The following is an 8,977-nucleotide window of genomic DNA, read 5'->3' on the forward strand; positions in this document are numbered from 1 at the left end:
CCAAACCTCACTCCCTTCTAGCACTGATAACGTTACCTAGTTGGGTCATGAAACGTCTGCATGAAAACCAACAAGCTCAGAGGGCACCGAGGACCCCACAGTCCTCCTCCTCCTCTTCCATTCCACACAACCTGCTCCCTTTGAGCCCTGATGACGTTCCCTAGTTGGGTCATGAAACATCTGCAAGGAAACCGCCAAGCTCAAAGAGCACCAAGGGCTCTGCTCTTCTCCTCCTCCTGTTCCTCTTCCTCCTCCTCACATCCCCCATTCCCTTCTAGCATTGGTGATGTTCCTTCCTTTCATCTTTTCCTTCCTTCCTCCTTCCCTCCCTCCCTTCCTTTCTCTCTCCCTCCCTCCTTTCCTCCCTCCCTCCCTCTCTCCCTCCCTCCCTTCCTCTCTCTCTCCCTCCCTCCTTTCCTCCCTCCCTCCCTCCCTCCCTCCCTCTCTCCCTTCCTTCTTTCCTCCCTCCCTCCCTTCCTTCCTCTCTCTCTCCCTCCCTCCTTTCCTCCCTCCCTCCCTCTCTCCCTTCCTTCTTTCCTCCCTCCCTCCCTTCCTTCCTCTCTCTCTCCCTCCCTCCTTTCCTCCCTCCCTCCCTCCCTCTCTCCCTTCCTTCTTTCCTCCCTCCCTCCCTTCCTTCCTCTCTCTCTCCCTCCCTCCTTTCCTCCCTCCCTCCCTCTCTCCCTTCCTTCTTTCCTCCCTCCCTCCCTTCCTTCCTCTCTCTCTCCCTCCCTCATTTCCTCCCTCCCTCTCTCCCTTCCTTCTTTCCTCCCTCCCTCCCTCCCTCCCTCCCCATCTTCTTCTCCTTATTTTTCTTCAGCGCATAAAAAATTTCAAAGCAGCCTGCCTTCTTGATCAAAATATGGATCGCAGTTTGGCACGTGTCTCCTCTCAAAATAAGCATTTTTAAAATGTATCTCGGCCCTTTTCTTCCCCTTTGGAAGCCAAGAACTGCATCTGAACATATGGGAAGTGAGGAGGCCGGCCTGGAACGCGACTTCAGTTCACACTCTGCTCCGGGAGGGAAGGGATCGGATCAGCGTGGGGAAGAATTCGCAGCGACTGAAAAGCGACGATTCTGGAAGAGAAGCCGCTTCCAAATCCGATGAAGTCATGCACCATCTTCCCCCAACTGACTAGGGGTGGTCTTCCCAGCCTCGCCCGCCCGTCAGTGAAGCGAAGCGTCCTTAGGCTTGCTGGGAAATGGTAAGCAACAGAAGGCCTTCCTTAAATGATCAAATTGAACACTGTTTCCAATCACCACTTGGTAAAGGTCACTGCTTAAAGAAAGGCGGTGTGGCTTTTTGGTTCAATTCAGCTTCACGGCAACAACAAGGCCCCAGATTGATTCTAGCTAAAAAGTGAAGAATTGCTTTGCTACACCGCAACCCTGCAGGTCAGTGCTCCGCTGACGGGCGCAACGGAGCCCAGTTCAAGTTGTAGGAATGTTCCAAACTGAATTAGAGGAACGCGATCTACAACAGAGAAGAACGATCCTATATAAACACCCAATAAACACTGAGGATGTTGCCTGGCCGGATCATGAAACATCTGTAGGAAAACAATCACAGGACTCCAAGTTCGTGGTCGCCTGGTGATTGGCCCAAAGTCACCCAGCTGGCTGTCATAGCTAAGGCAGGACTAGAATTCCCAGTCTCCTGGTGATTGGCCCAAAGTCAGCCAGCTGGCTCTCATGCCTAAGGCAGGTCTAGAACACACCATCTCCTGGTGATTGGTCCAAAGTCACCCAGCCAGCTTTCGTACCTGAGACAGGACTAGAACTCACCGTCTCCTGGTGATGGGTCCAAAGCCATCCAGCCAATTTTCATACCTAAGGCAGGACTAGAACTCACCGTCTCCTGGTGATGGGTCCAAAGCCATCCAGCCAATTTTCATATCTAAGGCAGGACTAGAACTCACCGTCTCCTGGTGATGGGTCCAAAGTCATCCAGCCAATTTTCATATCTAAGGCAGGACTAGAACTCACCGTCTCCTGGTGATGGGTCTAAAGTCTCCCAGCTGGCTGTCATGCCTAAAGTGGGACTAGAACTCTCTGTCTCTTGGTTTCCAGTCTGGTGCCTTAAACTTAACTCAGACAGCATCTCAATAAATTTCTTCTTAGCCAACCCTTTGGCTAAGAAATGGTTTAAACAGCATTTAATAAAGAAATGATTTAAATGTCATTTAATAAAGAAATGATTTAAATGTCATTTAATAAAGAAATGATTTAAACACCACCGAACAAAGAAACAATTTGGACGTCATTTGTAACATTCCCCATAATAAGACCTTCAGCATAGCTCCACTGAAATCCCCTTGTCCTCTGCAGATGAAGTCATAAACCATCTATCTTTCTTTCCTGGATTTTGTTTCCCCCCCCCCCTTTCTTTTAATCAAGCCCAACGAGAACAAGCAAGAATCAAAGCACAGCCTTTTTCTGCTTTTGTACTTTCCAAAGCGATAGTCCCACAAAAAAGAGTTTTTCCCCTCCTTTCCCTAACTGGTTAAAGACTCGGTGGCGTTTGCCGTCGGAATGGAAGGGATGTCATTAGTACGTTGGAGAGGAAAGAGTAGATTTAATGGCAAGTCAAAACTAGAAGGAATAAAACGTGCAAATTGCCTTGCTTGGAAATGCCCTGGGTTCATTTTCAATCTCCTTGCCGTGTATGCGGGCAAACTCCCTCTGCCTCCCTGAAAAGAAATGGAGACTTTGACGAGGTCTTTCCTTGACGTTGCCTTCACTTAATTTCGGCAGCCGTAAAGGTGTTAATTCAAACAGTTATTTCTCCCACCCGTGCAAAAACGAAGGAGGGTCTCCAGAGTGGTGTTGGGAAGGAAGCCACCGTCCTGGCAAGTGTTCGGAGAAATGCAGATTTCACGATCAAGAAAGTGGGGAGGTTGCTGGTGGCGGCAGCGTTTGATTTTCAGATCTGAACGGAGGGCGTTTCGACGGTTCGATTCGCCATCAAATCCAACTGAGTCACTAAATCAAATCAATGTAGATCACATTCGGTGTAATGGGGATGGACGCAAGGGTTTGATTTAGGGATCCGATTCAAGTGGCATGAATGTTCCAAACTGAATTGGAGGAACTGATCTAGAGTGGAGAAGAACGACCCTGTATAAACACCCAGGGAACACTGATGAGGTTGCCTAGCCTGATCATGCAACGTCTGCAGGAAAACAAGCGTAGTTTGTTTTCCCCAACCAACTTCAAATCAACCCACAGCCAATCCCGAGAAGCCCAAGAACCCAAAAACTCAACCAATTTCAAGAACCTCAAGGACCAACTTCAAGAAGAACCAGCCTCAAAAACCCCGAGAACCACCAGAAGAACCTCAAGAACCTGAAGAACTCCAAGAACAAACCCCAACACATTCAAGAAGAACCAACCACAAAAACCTCAAGAACCACCAGAAGAACCTCAAGAACTCCAAGAACAAACTCCAACAACCTCAAGAGGAACCAACCTCAAGAACCTCAAGAATCACCAGAAGAACCTGAAGAACTCCAAGAACAAACTCCAACAACCTCAAGAAGAACCAATCTCAAGAACCTCAAGAACCACCAGAACCTCAAGAACCTCAAGAACTCCAAGAACAAACTCCAACAACCTCAAGAAGAACCAACCTCAAGAACCTCAAGAACTCCAAGGACAAACTGCAACAACCTCAAGAACCCACCTCAAGAACCTCAAGAACCCCAAGAACAAGCTCCAACAGTCTCAAGAAGAACCAATCTCAAGAACCTGGAGAACACTCAGAAGCACCAGCTAAGAATCCCAAGAATGTATGATCTACTCCAAGGGCTTCCTTCCCACTCCCCCAGATGTCACTAAGGTTCTCCTCTCCTTTCCAAGGTTGCTTGATGGGCACCATAAGCAATTCTTTCTGATCCTGGAGGTTTTGACTTGCTCCTTTCAGTTGGACCTTGCACCTTAAGTGCCCTCGTTGGAAGCCTCCTTCTCCTCCTCTTTGCCTTACGTGGGGCTACCTGGTCCCAGGTTGAGCCTTCTGGCTCAAGGTGCTCTTCTCCCACAGGTGGGGGCCCCTCTCAAACAAAACCGTGACTTCCAAGTCCCCTGTAATTTTCATTTTAGCAAGGGCCCACAGGGGTCTAGACGCGGCCTTGGGCTCTTGGTGGGGACATAGCTCATGCTAAAAGCTGGTGTTTTGCTTTGCAGCAGCAGACGTCTTCCCTGCATTATGTTCTTTAATTAAAATCTTCCTTAAAAGAAATGAAAGGAATTCAGTTGGGGGTAAAGCGAGAGAACGCTGGGGGACGTTGTCAGTTCCTAGCTTAAGAATTGGGGAACTGAGGAAGCCAATTGAACCGCTGCCCTCCTCCTCCTCCTCCCTCTCTGCCTATCCTTAAAACTCAACCCTGTTGAGTTTACATCAGCCCTGCTCCATCTTGGCAGGAATAATAATTATGCAAATATGGGGATAGACTTTAATAGTCGGTCCATCTGCTTCAGTCTTTTATTATAGAGAAGTGTGAACGCAGTTGCCATGCAATGCACACCAGTACACGGAACGCAAGCGAGTTACAAGACAAGAGAAAGACAGGGGTTTTTTTACGGGTGTTTTGCATTCAGCGTTTGCCTTCCCTCCCCTGGATTTTTGCTGGGGGGGGGGAGAGCGGGGGTGGGGGTGGGGGAAAGGGTTTCAATCATCGCCTAAAAATAAAAATAAAAAATTGTGTAATCCAAGGCCCCATCCAACCAACACAGACTTAGCGACAAATCTCTTTCCCTTGGGTCCCGGGAATGAAGAAGCTGGATCTTTATGGATAAGGTTTTAAGGCAATGCCGTGTAGAGCAGGGGTCTTCAAACTTGGCCCTTTGATGACTTGTGGACTTCAACTCCCAGAATTCCTCAGCCAACATGGGGGAACTTTGGCCCCTTCATGACTTGTGGACTTCAATTCTTCAGCCAGCATGGGGGAACTATGGCCCCTTCATGACTTGTGGACTTCAACTCCCAGAATTCCTCAACCAGCATGGCTGAGGAATTCTGGGAGTTGAAGTCCACAAGTCATCAAAGGGCCAAGTTGAAAGACCTCTGGCTTAAAACCATGGCAATTTTCAACCTGGGGATGGTGCAGGCAGGGGAAAAAAACCAACGTATTTGAACATATCTGATGCCTGGGATTTATTTTACTTTATTTGCACAGTACCAAATTTGGGTCCCTATGTACACGGGCATGTGTCCGCCTTGCGTTCCCCCACATATTCCTTCCTGTGTGTGCTTCCAAACGCAGGCGTCTCTCGGCTCCAACCGAGGACAATAAAAAAAAATTTTTCAGCTTCATTATAGTAGAGCGTGCTCAAAATGGGCGATGTGAAGGAATAAATGCTACAGTTTGATGTGGAAATGAAATCCTCAGCTCACCTGACAAGGCGGAGATGGGTTTGGGTTCCCCCCCCTTGCTTTGTCTCCCTCCTGTATTATTACACCAAAATAAACACTTCAGATTTTATAAGCAAAAGATCTAACTGGCAGTTAGAAGCCGGGGAAGCACCCGTCATAACAAATACACACATAATTTCCTTTCAGCCCTGGACCGTTTCTGAAATAATAATAATAATAATAATAGGAGCAGTAACAAACAGTTGTCTATTTGGGTCGTTTTCAAAGGATAATCCAAAAGGAGATGAGTAAAAGGAATGTGGGGGGGTCTAATGGGAGGGAATATTGGTTATCGGACTCTTGCCACACTTAAAAGAGGAGTCACAAAGGAGAAGTCCTCAAAGACCATTTACTTAGCACTAGATTATTTTGTGCAGGGACTCCTCTATTTATTACCGCCCTTGAGCCCAAATATTTATGCTGCTGAGCAAGACACGGGCTAAGTGAGTTCTGCCCCATTTTACGACTTCTCTTGCCACTGTTGTGACGCAAATCAGTGCAGTCGTTAAGTGAATAACACGGTCCTTAAGCGAATCTGGTGCCTCCCATTGACTTTGCTCGTCAGAAGATCGCAACCAGGGATTGCGTGAATCCCTGGGGTGCTGCAAGCACACATCAATGTGAGTCGGTTGTCAAGCGTCCGAATGTCAGTCACACGCCCACGGGGATGCTGCAACGGTCACATAAGTGTGAGAAACGGGCCTAAGTCTCTTTTTTAATGTGGATTAATATAGAGAAACCTTAGAACTGCCCAGCACTGGAAAAATGAAAACTTACCAGCTGAAGAAGTGCTAATTAAGAAAATTCTAGAGTGTGCAGAAATGGATAGATTGACTTTAAAGATGAAAGAGAAAGAAGACTGGGTGTACTTTAGAACATGGGATAAATTCCTATCAATGGCTAGGAAAGCGAGTTAAGAGAGAAAAGGATCTGATATGTAATTTTGAACATAGATTAGCAAGAAGAAGGCTATTGAGTGATTAATTAACATATTGTTTATGATAATTAACTATTGTCTATTGTTGTTTGTTAAACACATGAACCCAGACATTACGCTGTTTGATAAATATTGAAAATGTTATGTGGGAAAACCCCAACCCCAACCCTAACCCTAACCCTAAAGGTAAAGGTAAAGGTTCCCCCGCACATGTGTGCTAGTCGTTTCCGACTCTAGGGGCCGGTGCTCATCTCCATTTCAAAGCCAAAGAGCCAGTGCTTGTCCGACGATGTCTCCATGGTCATGTGGCCAGCATGACTAGACGCCAAAGGCGCACGGAACACTGTTACCTTCCCACCGGAGTGGTCCCTATTTTTCTACTTGCATTTTTTACGTGCTTTCGAACTGCTAGGTTGGCAGAAGCTGGGACGAGTAACAGGCGCTCACTCTGTTACGCGGCACACGGGATTCGACCCGCCAAACTGCCGACCTTCTGATCGACAGGCTCAGCGTCCTAACCCACTGAGCCACCGCGTCCCTTTTACCCTAACCCTAAACCTAATCCCAACCCTAACCCTAACCCCGACCCCACCTTATTCTTAACCCTATAAAAACTAATAAAATCTATATATATAATAAAGCGAGAAGGCTTTTGATCAGATCACAAACTCACAAGCTCCTGAGTTTGTCTCATCAGGAAAACTCAGTTTTGTGCTTCAAACGTGGCTCACTGCCTAGAGAATCATGGATTAACTAGATGCCTTGAAGTGGGCTGGATTTCAATTTTTTCTGCTACGGGCATCGCATTGTCATAATGTGTCATCAAATATGACACACGTTTGTACTCATACGTCCCCTTACACACTTGTGTCTGACTTCATGAGGCAGTTTGCCTCCGTGCTTCATTTTACCCAGTGATGTAACGGAACATATGTTATGGTCTATGACCTCAACGTGGATTGTTCTATATGCCACTAACTAAGTCATAGGCCCAGATTTGCCATCTGGTGCTGTGGCACCAACACTTGTGTCTACGGAGATTCTCAGTCATCCAGGTCCCAAAAGTGTCCCAAAAGTAGCTTTTTCAGGAGGCAACTGGACTTTCTTTGTTTTTCTTTGAAGAGGTTTCCCTTTTCATCCGAGAAGCTTCTTCAGCTCTGACTGGATGGTGGGGAATGAAAGGATTTATACTCCTTGCAGTCATCTGGTCATTTGCATTCTTGTAGAGCAGGGGTCTTCAAACGTGGCCCTTTTATGACTTGTGGGCTTCAACTCCCAAAATTCCTCAGCCAGCAACACTGGGAGTTGAAGTCCACAAGTCATAAAAGGGCCAAGTTTGAAGACCCCTGTTTTAGAGAGTTGTTGAAGCCACTTGGAGGTTAATCTGTGTCCTAATGTGTCGCAATAAACCGCCAAGTAGCCTCAACAGAATGAGTACTAACGACCCGATGATTGCGAGGAATATAAATCCTTCCATTCTCCACCATTCAGTCGGAGCTGAAGAAGCTTCTTGGATGAGAAGCGAAATGGTCTTCAAAGAAAAACAAAGAAATTCCTGTTGCCTCCTAAAAAAACCACCTCTGGGCATCAACACTTGTGGCTTAGCTGATTGACTTAATGCAGCTGGTCCTCTATTTGTGGCCACACGTGGAGCCAGAATTCCTGTGGCTAAGCAAGTGCAGTTCTTAAGCCAGCCGCACCAACAGGCTGAAAAACAGCTTCTATCCGTGGGCTGTTAGGCTTTTGAATGAGAAATAACTTTTGTGAACTTTTGTGAATTTTATGCAGAACTGACTTGGGAGGCCGGTGTGTGGTGTAGTTGGTTACATGGTGTAGTAAGATGGAGGGTTTGTTGTCACTGTGTGTTGGGGGGTGGGAGCACAAAATCTCAATGTACACATAGTTGTGCTTTGACAATAAAGGTTCATTTCATTTCACCCAATTTTATGACCTTTCTTGGCCATGCTGGTTCAGCGAAGCTCAAGGTTGTTAAGGGGATCATGTGGTTGTTAAGCGAGTCCAGTTTACCCCTATGACATGGCTTGCCAGAAGCCGGCTGGCAAGATCACGCAAGACGATTACGTGATCCCAGGATGCTACAACCGTGGTAAATACATGCCGGTTGTCAAGTGTTTAGATTTCGATCACACAGCCAAGGGGATGCCGCGATGAGGACCGATTGTAAGCAGTTTTTTCAGTGCTATGGTAGCTTCGAACCATCGCTAAATGCACGGTTATAAGTCAAGGACTACCTGTACACTTTGCAAATCAGGGCTTATAGTTTTGCAGTGTTAGGAGAACACAGCCATATATTGTCACTGGTTGGCGAAATGGTGGCTCCACCCACCGGAGCATCACAAATATCTTAGGACTTCTGGTCCCGCTGGGAGAAAAGCAAGAATGCTTAAATTCTCACGGAATCTTATTTAAGAATAAGTAAAGAATTTCCTGCAAAAAAACCCAACAACAACAACAAAAACCACACCACGCTGAAATTTCCAGAGCTTGTGTTCGGTATCTGAAGCTAGAATTGGTCTTTCCAAGAATACATTAAAGCAACCGGCTACTTAGTATTCAGCCTGGGCACGGAGGAAGGTCACTCTTTATCATTCTGCTTTGGCTGATTGACTAG

This window comes from Vipera berus, assembly GCF_964194415.1.
Source record: "Vipera berus genome assembly, chromosome: 15".
Classification (NCBI taxonomy): domain Eukaryota; kingdom Metazoa; phylum Chordata; class Lepidosauria; order Squamata; family Viperidae; genus Vipera; species Vipera berus.